The following is a 12,967-nucleotide window of genomic DNA, read 5'->3' on the forward strand; positions in this document are numbered from 1 at the left end:
ACTTTGTCCACCCCAGTCTAACACTGGCAACTCCAAATCTTTATTACATATTGTTTACACTAACTCACACGCAGTTCAGGTCAGTTTAGCACAATGACCCTGTTCCTCTTTTTGTGAGGTTCCCTGTGTATATTAACAGAGTTAATGGGCCCCGAGATGATGAGTACATTCTCCTTATCCTCTCAGTTTAAACAGTTGAACATATCAGTTTGAAGCCAGTGGAAGAGGAGATTGTATTTTTCTGTACAATTTCAGTGCAGAAAGTTCAGCCATAAACTGTCTTCGCAAAAGTGGGGGTTGAATGCAATTCTCACTGAGCAACATTAATACAGCAAACACAATTCCGAGTTACTGTTATCAATTGGTTAATGAACTGGGATGAAAAAAAACACTTGTGGTGTGGTGTCGTGACTCAGTTTGTTCACTTGCCGACATCATAAACAGCCCACAAAGATTTCACATCGTAGTGGTGCCTGTGTATTTTACCAAATGCATGGTTGTTTCAAAATCTCCCAAGTCAGTGTTGCCCGTCAGTCAACCATGCGTCCTGTTTGAGCCTCAGCCTGTTTTGGTGACCCTCGTCTGATAGGAGAAAGTGAGTACTGAAGATGCTGGAGATCAGAGCTGAAAATGTGTTGCTGGAAAAGCGCAACAGGTCAGGCAGCATGCAAGGAGCAGGAGAATCGACGTTTCGGGCATGAGCCCTTCTTCAGGAATAAGAAGGGCCTGAAGAAAGGCTCATGCCCGAAACGTCGTTTCACCTGCTCCTTGGACGCTGCCTGACCTGCTGCGCTTTTCCAGCAACACATTTTCAGTTTCGACCCTCGTCTATTTCCTGGTTTAATTCCTCCAGTGGATATTGTTTCTTCCGAGCTATTAATTCAATCTGGAGTTTCCTTCCTGCGTTTGACAAGAACTTCTGCTTGTACTCCTCCTTTATTACGCCTCGTTCATTTCCAGTTTGTTGGGAATAACGAGGTGGGCCAGGAGACATGGCAGGCTTGCCGGGGAATGTTGCAGTGATGGCGCAGACACCAATAGCTGTTCACCCTAATTCTCTGCTGTCAACATTCATTCATTCCACAGCAACAGGAAATACTTCATTGCACTCCTGTCGTTGTGGTTCGCACTGTGAGTGCGGTTTCTTTTCTTGTGGATTATGAATTCTATTTAGAACTCGAAAGGATCATAATATTTGGAGGAAGGAATGACTCCTCACCTCAGGCATAAGTTTAGGGAACTTTATTCGGAGAATGTGAGCCTAATCCCACACATGCTACCGAGAGGGCAGAAAGCCTGTTAGCTGGTCCACTCTCAATTTGTCTCCGAATGTCAGACTTTTCAAAGAGCAGAAATGGGAAATGAGGAATATGGGCAGACCGAGAGTCCGAGAATGTGAAAGAGGGTCAGGTGCATGCACAGAGAAAGAAAGAAATATGGAGACGCATATTGACGGAGATACTGAAAGAACCAATTCTCCAATCGACATGGCTGCTGACTTACAGAAACAAATAATAAAAAAGGTAACTATTAAGCACAGCCTTTCACCATCTCCGAGCAACGGAAGGATTCTTACAGCCAACAAAGTCATTTTGAATTTTCAACATTGATGGTTGTAAGCTAATGAAAGATTTTGGTAAATATCCTGACAGGGAAAACTGATCATTTTACCAAAAGTATAATACAGAAATGTCTAAATAACCTCGCTCCGCCGATATGAAGCATTAACTCTGTTTCTCTCACTGTCGTACTAAGTTTTTCTATCAAACCTTGGTTTTGGTTCCGATTTCAAACATCTGCAATCCTTTGTTTCATATTATTCTTAACAACGTTTGAGACAAAACCAATGACCTGACGGCTTCAGCAAATCGGTCAGAAATACTGTTAGCAAGATATCTTTGCAGAACGCATCGCCCATTCCCTGACCAGGAATTATCCTTTCCCCCTCAGAAAATGCACCAACTCCTAACCGTGAGATTAAAAGGGAAGGCAACAGAAGCTGTCGCATTTATTCTCAATGAAACCACTTATGCATTTCATTTTGGTTCATTTTCGCTGCACATTAGTTTCTCGTTGTCTTCGAGGTGTTGTTAACACGAAAGGAAAATACCATTCGGCCTATCGTGCAGTATGGCTCATCAGATAGCCGTCTGTTTTCGATCCAGTGTCCAGCTTTGACAGGATACTTTGTGTGTTCTGTTGTTTTCACCGCAAAATTCAGAAAAAGATTATCCCTGCGATCTTAAACGAGACAACACTGGGAGTGAGTTATATACCGTCATACTGAAGTGAAATCCCCTCGAGCAACCCATTCACATTTTCATCCATAGAGTGAGTCACAGACACACGTGCCCGGAGGTGGGGGGAGGAGGGCAGAGTTTTCGGGATTATACCAGCTCCTTGTGCTTCAGTACCGCTCTCCACCGACTTAAGACCAAGCCCCACCCCGCCCCCTACACCCCACCTATACACACACACACACACACACACACAGAAGTTTCTCCGACAAAAGGCAGCTTTAGGCGCAACTAAATTCAGTTTTACAGACCATGAGAGACGTTGCGTTGAGCTGGAATTTAAAATGGACAATTGCCTCACATGCAACTTTCAAATTTGAAAACACACTGATCCAAAGTCTGCAGCTCCTGAAAATCTGTCGCACATTGAGGTGCATTACTACCAAATTCGAGACCCACTGATCCAATCCCTGCAGTAAATTGCACACAAATCAGGAAGGATCGAACCACCAAAAGTCAGAGGCATTATCCATTACGTCACTGGCCCAACGGCAGCTGGAGGTACGACAGGTCGTCGATATGAAATTGAAACATGGACATCGGGGTAAACAGTATTCACAAGGTGAACAATCAGTAAAAATAATTATCGTCACTGTTTCACATCGGATGTCCCACTTCGTGAAGCAATGTCTTTCAATAGCCAAGGCAACATATTTGCCCTCAGGTACCTGCTTCCGGGTCGCCTGAGCCTCTGCTGGAAGTTGCCATCATTTTATTCACAGTCAGTCTGCGATTTTTTGATTCACTCCAGTGAAATATCTTTTCATACCTTGCGTCATGACCTTTTCCAGTCAAGACCCTGAGCCAGTCCAGAGAGAAACCTCTGTTGGTTTGAATCTCGCGATGGAGAACAGAGGAGATGAACAGCGCCTTTTAGTGGTGGAATCCCTTCAGTGCAATCTCACGCATCAAAACCTGTTCTGTACATTCCTGCATTGCACCTACTGACCAACATCAGATCACCACAGCTCCACTTTCTTTACTTTGAAACCCAAGGCGATCATATGAAGCGTTTGCAAAATTGAAGAGAGAAACGTTGTTGCCGAAGGTGGTTATGAAGGGATGGACAGGCACAAGGGTGAGTACAATTCAGGTTGCTTTGGATACTATCAGCATTACCAGGGGCCCGTGCTGAGGAGTCAAAGTTTGTATCGTCCAGAAATGGATATAGTTCCAATTCAGGGAATGAAGGTTTAATTCTCTTCATGTGAATTGTCTGACTGAAAACGCTTTCCTCGTTTCACATAGAAGACATACCGAGATCCCTCCAGAATCAGCCCAGTGATTGCTTGAACCATGTAGAAGGACAATGACAGCGGACAGATACGATAGTGACCCCTTCAAATCTCCCTCCAATCATCTCACCTTCCTGAGTTGGAAATATGTTGTGTTCCTTCAGTGTCTCTGGGTGTAAATCCAGGAACTCCCGCACTTGCACCATAATGGCTGTACCTCCGTGTGAAGGAGTTCAATGGTTCACAAGAGCAACTCATCTCCTCCATCTCTGGGGGATTTAGGGATGGACAGCGAGTCCTATTGCATTGAGTGATATCTTTATTCCAGGAATGCGTTCCTAAATGTGGTAGGTTCCAATCGGTAGTAAGTTTGGAAGTGGAGCAGGGAAGTGAAATTGACGTGAATGACAATGATGACTGGGAGGCATGAGGCAGGAAGTGAGTCTGCATCTGGTGGTGCAAGGCTCAGTGTCACTGCTAATGGTTTAGCCTTTACAGCAAACTGTTTACATTGGCTCACACACCATTCCTGGTCAATTCATGGCAATGACACTGTTCCTTTTCGTGTGAAATTCCCTCTGTGTGTATGAAAGCCGTCAATACGCCCCAAGAGGATGAAAAATGTTCCCTTTGTCCTGTCAGCTTAAACAGATACACATATCTGTTTGAAACCAATGCAAGAGAAGATTAGCCTTTTATGTGCCTTTGCATTGAAGAACGATCAATCGTGAAATGTCTGGTTTTGCAAAAGAGGGGTTTGATTGCAAATCACACTGAGTAATATTGATACAGAAATGTATTTCCGAGTTCATGTGGTCATGTGGTTAATGAACTGCACATATGGACGTTGCTTAGTTATTTAAAACCCCTCCTTGGTAAGCAGCTGACCATAGGGTCCAATCGCAGTTGCGCCCGCTTGTTGTATTGAAAGCTCGGAGGTTCACCTTTTATAAAGTATCGTGTTGCTGATGAAGCGACTCAGCATCCTGCCTGAGTTCGAGCCTGTTATGGTTTGGCAAACCCACTCCTTTTTCCTGGTTTAGTTCCAGCAGTGTATGTTGTCCTTCCGAACCAATACACCAACCTAGAGTTTCTTACTGCTGTTCTAATAGGACTCCTTCTTCTCCCCCACTTTTATTCTCCCTCCTTCATTCCAAGTTTGGTGGGAATAACGAGGTGAGGCAGGAAACACTGCAGAAAGGCCGTGGAATGTTGTGGTCATGGCACAGAAACCACGAGTGGATCACCCTCATTCTATGCTGTCGCCATTCATTCATTTTACAGCATCATTAATGTTTCCACGTTCTCCTATAGTTAGTTTATTTTTCTTTGGATAAGAAATGCAACTTTAATTTCGAAAGGGTTATAATGATTTGAGGAAGAAATGGCCCCTTGCATCACATCCAAGTGCCAGACGTATTATCCGTAAAATGTGAGCCATGTTGTGCAGCCTCCTGCCAGGTTCCAGAAAACCTCTCAGCAGCTCCATTCTCAAACTATCCCCGAACGTCAGGCTTTTCATAGAGTAGGGATGGGAAATGAGGGATATTGGCAAAAAAAGGGTCAAAGAATATGAAAAAGGGTGAGGTAGATACACAGAGATAGAGACAGGAAATTAGAGGCCTATCTGGAGGTAGACACTGAACAAATCAGATCTCGGGTCGACATGGCTGCTAACTGGCAAAAAATAAAAGATTTTGATAACAATCCTCAGATAAAACTGACCATTATCCTGGCATTGTGGTCTAGAAATGAAGAACTAATCTGGTTCTGTCGTTGTGTATCATTGTCTCTGTTTCTCTCCACAGATGTTGCCAGGACTATTCAGTTTGCACGTCAATTCTTGTTTTTGGTTCAGATTTCCAACATCTGCATCTCTTGGTTTTCTATTCAACTTTAAAACCGATGTTCTGCCAACTTTGGAAAAGTGGTCAGAAATATTCTTACCACGATGTGTGTGCAGAACAAAGCACGCATTCCTTGACCGGGAATAGAACCCGTGTCACGGCGGTGAGAGCGCCAAAGGCTGGCTACTAGACTACAAGGGAAGGCAGAAGACGCCCTTACATTTATCCAGAAAAGTGAATTAGTGACTGTATGAGAGCATGAGTCAAGAAGTTCATCTGAGGATGTAAATCTTCTCATTCCTGTTGTTGACTGAATAAGCGGTAACCATGCCTTCTGCTTGGACACTCGAATATGTGAACTGCTCCAAATCATGACTGAGGTTTTCTGGTTTTGGTTCACGCAGGTTTAGAAATGCTCGGGTCCAAATGAGGCGTTTCAGAGCCTACTTTGGGATACATTTGACAGAGATGACATCAGGTAACCAATGTTCGCTGTGACCCGAGCAAATGAGAGCTTACCTTGTCACTGAACCAGGATGCCTTCACATGTAAAGCAAATGCGATAGTTTTGGTGCAGAAACGATCAGTGCTGGTAACTGTACCCTTAAAATGGACGGCGGGAGAAGATCCACAATTCGACTCATATCGTCGACCCAGGAGGAGAGAAACTTAGTTGAGAGTGTGGTGCTGGAAAAGCACATCCGGGCAGGCAGCATCCGAGCAGCAGGAGAACTGCCGTTTGTTTTAGGAGCGTTTCATCATCTCCAGCCCTCACTTTATCCGAGGAGAGAAATTGAACGAAGTTTGACACAGCAATTAATCGGAATGGTATTCCTTTTCACCATGGCAGCAGATGTGGGCTAGCAAGTTCAAAGCCAGGTTTGCTGAAGAGAACAACAAGCAGGAACGCTCCATTCCCACCAATCCACTTTTCCCAAGGGAACAAAGTCGCTCCTGCCTGGTTTGAACTAGAGGTGTTTCGGGTGCGACCCAAATGGAACAACGAGGTCACAACCGAGCCACCGAGCCAGCTGCTCTTTATCTATCACTGACATTTCCGTTCCGAATAGACCAATGTTGGCCAGGGTTATTAGCACGATTGAAAAAAAAGGATATCAAAAGAAAATGCTCAGGAAATACTGACAAACAGGTTGCCAGGTTTGCCGAGTTTGGAATGTAGGGCGATGCTGAATAGGCGCGGGCAATTTTCCTTGTAGCGCCGAGACAGAGGAATGTTCCTAACTGCACACTTAAACAGGATGGCCAGCAGGGCTGTAGACATCGCCACATATTCACAGCCACAGCGCAGTGACATTTGAAAAGAAATTCACGCAGCAGTTATTTGGAATGATACTTCTTTTTACCACTAGAGTAGTGTTGGGCGAGTAAATGCAAAACAAGGTTTGATGATGAGGCTGCAATAAAGCCCCATCGATCACCATCTGGGAAACTGTCGCCCTTAAAGCGGGAACAACAATATTTCTGCTCAGCTCTGAACGAGGCCATTTTCTGCAGAAACTGATGCTTCTACTCTCCAGAAATGTATCAGGGCCCGCCGACTGCATTCTTGAAAATAGTAATTATCTGTGCTGGAAACATCCACCTATATTCTGAACAAGGAAGAATGTGTATCGAATAAAACCATACACGGCAATTAATTGGACGTGCATTCCCTTTCACGACAACGGCAGGAATGGGCAGGGACATACAGAGTAAGGTTTACTGACCAGATCAGAAAGCAATTACCTTCATCTATGTTAACACACAAGCCAATTGTTTTTACTGCCCGGATATTTGAAGGACCGATCCTTCCCATGGGAGGTGAAGGTGATAACTGCTCCCCCGCACAAACACAGTGGGGCCAGAGACCTGATCGAGCTGTCCCCCAGCGGTGATTGCGTTGTTCAGAACAGATTGGGTTTGCCGTGCACGACTGAAACTCAGCGCGATCACCCAGAGACACGGTGTAACAGCCGCCAGCAGATGTGGAGGGGTTTGGGGCGGATGAAGACCCAGTCTGGGAAAAAAGACTGGGTCTTAAATTCAAGGGGAATGAGTGTTACAGGGAGAAGACTGGAGAATGGGATTGAGAGCAATATTAGCCATGATAGAATGGCAGAGCAGATTATGGGCTGAAAGCTCTAACCATCATCCTATACATTCCGGTCTCTGGTCATCTGGTATCTAAGGAAATAGAAACAAAGTTAATTGTTCATTTCCAAGTTCTTCGGTCATAAATGAGCAAAGTGAGAGATGGGACAGATCTGATACAAATTTAAAAGCTGGGAACATGGTTGGAGAGGAAAATAAAATACAAGAGAATAAAGTTGGAAGTCAGAAGATAGTCAATAAAAAGGAAGACTGTACAAATCCAGAGGGAGATGGGCATGCAAAAAGATATTTCACGAGTCCCGAAGTCTTAACACTCTTCCTTTCCAAAATGCAAGCAGACCTGCTGAGATTTTCAGCAATTTCATTTGTTGGTTCCGAAACAGAAGATGGTAGTGATCCTGGACCAATCAGCTCTTACATGCTTTGGGGATGTGAGACGTACCCGTTCACCCAGATCACTTCTGTCCCACTGTGAAACCTCACAATCCTGCCCCACCCCCACCCCTGTTACTGACAATAAACTGTCCATTACGTGAACCCCCATGAGCACACAAGATCATTTTCCGTGTGAATTGTGAAACGTTCAGGCGAGTTCGCCTAGGTTTCCGTCAGAACGGTCTGAATCACTTCATTTTGGTTCAGGACCATTTGACATTGAGCAGTCACTGTCAGACCCCGTCCCCCCAACAAGTAGACATTCGCGTTCTGTGTCTCTGAGCACTCTGTTTGGTGGACGTTTGGAGTGGAACCTGACGTTTTGAAAGAGACACAATTCATCGTATATTCGGCCGCACTGATAAACCTGTCTCTGGCACTTCCAGGAAAGTGGAGACAGCTTTCACTCAGAAACCGACGTGTGATGAAACACAGTCGGATCCACGTGTCAAAAACGACCCCTGCACTGGGTTGCAATCCTGCAAGTGGAGTAGAGGGCTGGATTTCTTTAAAGGAGTGAAAGGGCCCATCGTGAGGCTTGAACCTTACGGCCCTGAGATTAAGCATCTCATGCTGTACCGACTAAAATAGTTGGGCCTGGCTCACGATTAATTAGTGTGTCATTTCATACTGAGCATATTTCACCTGGCATTGCAATTTGCAAGGATCCAGTTCATTCCTGCCAATCACAAATGTCATCATCCACACTTTCCATTTCTCAGCTAGTATTCATTCAGAACATTATTATCTATTTAGCACTTATCTCTGGATTTAAGATTCAATATACATATTTTCATATTTTTATCCTCATCTTTAGGTGGCCGGAATGATTCCCAATCACTCTGGCAGACGTTAAATCAATTGGGACATTCCCTAAGGAAACGCAATCATTCCTGTTTCGGGTGTAAGCAATCCCACCTGCTGCCGAGACAGAGTCCTCACAGTCAGCACTTTCTCTATCCTTCCTGCCAACAACTTTCCCCACTTCTTATTTGCGACACAGGAGTTTTGTTTATGAAACACTCCAAGGACTGCAACAATCTTCTGAAGCCATTCTCAACTTAAAGTGGAATTGTTGTCCCTCTCACACGGGAAGAGCCGTTCCTGGGGAAGGATTTTCCATGTGCTGTGTCCCAGGGCTGAGCAGGAAGCCGGTGATTGAAGCTGCAGTAGCCGCTTTCTGTAGGCAGCGGGGCCTTGGAGAGATTGGGGCCACATCCAGCTGCGGACTCTGCTGAGTTCTCGTTGTTGCAGTGTCAGTACATGGTTGGTCTCAATGCTTGAACTGAAATCGTTGAGGCTCGGTGCGAAGGGCAGGCTCGAACCACCAAACTTGCAGCCAAACGTGCTGACTATTTGAGACACAGAAACTGGTACGATATTCATCGTAAAGCAGTGCAGATGAGGGGGCTCCGACAGCAAAGTGTCCCACTGACTGTCCCAGAGTCAGTGACCGGCTGCAAACGCAACAACGAAAATGTGCAGGGCCTGCTAAGTTCCTCTGCCTGAAGAAGAACAGCCGCGATCTTGGTAGCGGTGGGATTCGAACCCACGACTCGATAGAGACTGGAGCTTAAATCCAGCGCCTTAGACCACTCGGCCACGATACCCTACAGGCGAAAAGCGCACAAAATTGTCATTACTAATGTTTCAGCGTCGCTTCACTTCAGCAATAACAGATCGTGCATTCAGTAACGAACGTGGTGCAATTTAGAAAGTATTTGAAAAGGTTTGCAAGGTTTGCACTGTTTGGACAATAGCACGAAGCTGAATAGGCTTCGACAGTTTTCCCTGGGGCTTCAGGGCTGAGGAATGGCCTTACAGAATTTTAAAAAGTCATGAGGCAGACGGTCAGAGAAAAGAGTCAGGGAGTAAGTTTTACATAAATTCATAGTTTTTGAGCTCAAGATTTCTACATGAATGAATGCAGTTTTTGAGCAAAGTACAAAAACTGCATGCAAGTACAAACTCACCCACAAAATATCTGTGTGCATGTGGGTCTTTGTCTGTCTGTGTGGGTGTGTCTGTCTGGGGTGGGGGTTATGAGTGTGAGAAAGTGTGTGTGTGTGTGTGTGTGTGTGTGTCTGTGTGTGTAGTGAGTGCAGAGTGTCTTAAGTCTGTGAGGGGGTGCATGTGTGAGTGTGGGAGTGTGCGTGTCTATAAAGCTGTGCGTGGGTGTCTGTGTGCGCGTCTGTATGTATCTGTGTCCGTGTGTGTGTGTGTGTAGAAATATGTGTGTGTGTGTGTATAGTGCAATGGTGATCACCTGTAATGTGACATGAACCCAAGGTCCCGGTTGAGGCCCTCCCTATGGGTACCGAACTTAGCTATCAGCCTCTGCTCGGCCACTTTTCTCTTCTGCCTGTCCCGAAGTTCACCTTGCAGGATGGTCACCCGAAGGTCCGAGGCTGAATGCCCTGGACCGCTAAAGTGTTCCCCAACTGGGAGGGAACCCTCCTGTTGTGCGGTGCCCATTCATCTGTTATCGTAGCCTTTGCTCGGTTTCCCCAATGTACCATGCCTCCAGGCATTCTTGCCTGCAACGTATAAGATAGACAAAGTTGGCTGAGTCACATGAGTACCTGCCAGGCAAAAGGTGGGAGGTGATCCAATGCATAATAGTGGTATCCATGTCCACACTCAGACACGTCTTGCCGCATGAATTTATGTAAAACTCCATTATCTCACTTTTTAGATTAGAATCAATCTAAACATCATGGTATAGACAGAGAACACAGGGGTGGATTCTGGATCAGCGGTGCTGGAAGAGCACAGCAGTTCAGGCAGCATCCAAGGAGCAGCAAAATCGACGTTTCGTTCAAAAACCCTTCATCGGGATTAAAGGCAGTGAGACTGAAGAGTGGAGAGATAAACTAGAGGAGGGTGGGGGTGGGGAGAAAGTAGCATAGAGTACAATGAGTGAGTGCGGGAGGGGATGAAGGTGATAGGTCAGGGAGGAGAGGGTGGAGTGGATAGGTGGAAAAAGAGATAGGCAGGTAGGACAAGTCCGGACAACTCATGGGGACAGTGCTGAGCTGGAAGTGTGGAACTAGGGAGAGGTGGGGGAAGGGGAAATGAGGAAACTGTTTGAAGTCCACATTGATGCCCTGGGGTTGAAGTGTTCCGAGGTGGAAGATGAGGCGTTCTTCCTCCAGGCGTCTGATGGTGATGGAGGTGCGGTGAAGGAGGCCCAGGACCTCCATGTCCGCGGCAGAGAGGGAGGGGGAGTTGAAATGTTGGGCCACAGGGCGGTTGGTTGATTGGTACGGGTGTCCCGGAGATGTTCCATAAAGCGCTCTGCTAGGAGGCGCCCAGTCTCTCAAATGTAGAGGAGACCACATCGGGAGCAACGGATACAATAAATGATATTAGTGGATGTGCAAGTAAAACTTTGGTGGATGTGGAAGGCTCCTTTAGGGGTTTGGATAGAGGTGAGGGAGGAGGTGTGGGCGCAGGTTTTACAGTTCTTGCGGGGGCAGGGGAGGTGCCAGGTTGGGAGAGGGCGTGGACCTGACCAGGTAGTCACGGAGGGAACGGTCTTTGCCGAAGGCGGAAAGGGGTGGTGAGGGAAATATATCTTTGGTGGTGGGGTCTGTTTGGAGTTGGCCGAAATGTCGGCGGATGATTTGGTTTATGTGAATGTTGGTAGGGTGAAAGGTGAGCACCAGGGGTGTTCTGTCCTTGTTACGGTTGGAGGGGTGGGGTCTGAGGGAGGAGGTGTGGGATGTGGACGAGATGCGTTGGAGGGTATCTTTAACCACGAGGGAAGGGAAATTGCGGTCTCTAAAGAAGGAGACCATCTCGTGTGTTCTAGTGTAACTGGTCCTTCTGGGAGTAGATACAGCGGAGGTGGAGGAATTGGGAATACGGGATGACATTTTTGCAAGAGGTAGGGTGGGAAGAGATGTAATCCAGGTAGCTATGGGAGTCGGTGGGTTTGTAAAAAATGTCAGTGTCAAGTCGGTCGTCATTAACGGAGATGGAGAGGTCCAGGAAGGGGAGGGAGGTGTCAGAGATGGTCCAGGTAAATTTAAGGCCAGGGTGGAATGTTTTGGTGAAGTTGATGAATTGCTCAACCTCCTCACAGGAGTTCATTTTCAGGTCCTGACTTTGTGCGAGATGGTTAATTAAATATAACCTGGAGATGTAGAGACTCCTCATTTTAAGGCACTGACTGTGTGGTGGCTGGTTAAAACTTTTATAACCAGGATATTTACAGTTTCTACAGTTTGGGGCACTGACTCTGGGCTGGCTGGTTAAATGAATACATATAACCAGGAGATTTAGAACCTGTTCAGTTTAGGGCACTGACTGTGGGTTGGTGGCTTAAATAAATACATATAACTAGGAGATTTACAGTCTCCCCTGTTTAGGGTTCAGATTATGTGCTGGATGGATTAATATATATATATATATAGATATATACACACACACACACACACACACACACACACACACACAGAGAGAGAGAGAGAGAGAGAGAGAGAGCCGGGAGATTTCGAGTCTCCTCCGTTTCGGGCACTGCCTCTTTGCTGCCTGTTTAAATACATGTATCCAGGATATTTAGTGTTTCCTCATATTCGAGCTCTGACTCTGGGCTGGCTGGGTCAATATACATAACTAGGGGATATAGAGAATCCTCACTTTAGGTCACTGACTCTGTGCTGGCTGGTTAAATATATGCATGTAACCAGGAGATTTAAATTCTGTTCAATTTAGGGCACTGACTCTGTGCTGGCTGGTTAAATGTATATAGCCAGGAGGGTTAGAGTCTCCTCAGTTTGCGATACTGACTCTGGGCTGGCTGGTTAAACAAATAGCTATAACCAGGAGATTTAGTGTCTGTTCAGTTTAGGGCAGTGGCTCTGTGCCTGCTGTTTAAATATATATATATATATATATATATATACAGGATATTTAGGGTTTCCCCAGTTTTGGGCACTGGCTCTCAACTCTATGATTAAATAAACACATATAACGAGGAGATTCAGAATTTCCTCAGTTAATGCATTGATTGTGGTCTGGCGGATTAAATAACTAG

The 12,967-nt window shown here is 45.8% G+C and overlaps 1 long non-coding RNA gene and 1 other non-coding gene across 2 annotated transcripts in view; both read right to left on the reverse strand.

The window, feature by feature from the left end:
• Window positions 1–2,053: 2,053 nt before the first annotated feature.
• LOC148136169 (uncharacterized) overlaps window positions 2,054–12,967 on the reverse strand; it is a 39,616-nt gene continuing 28,702 nt past the window's right edge. Inside the window, exon 3 of the long non-coding RNA XR_015754754.1 lies at window positions 2,054–2,241. This is a non-coding gene — a long non-coding RNA (uncharacterized LOC148136169). The remainder of the gene's footprint in view (window positions 2,242–12,967) is intronic.
• Window positions 9,455–9,536, reverse strand: trnal-uaa (transfer RNA leucine (anticodon UAA)). The gene has a single exon. It is a non-coding gene; the product is annotated as a tRNA-Leu (tRNA).

This window comes from Chiloscyllium plagiosum, unplaced genomic scaffold, assembly GCF_037043375.1.
Source record: "Chiloscyllium plagiosum isolate Xiang-an unplaced genomic scaffold, Cpla_swu_hap1 HiC_scaffold_47, whole genome shotgun sequence".
In the NCBI taxonomy this organism is placed as follows: domain Eukaryota; kingdom Metazoa; phylum Chordata; class Chondrichthyes; order Orectolobiformes; family Hemiscylliidae; genus Chiloscyllium; species Chiloscyllium plagiosum.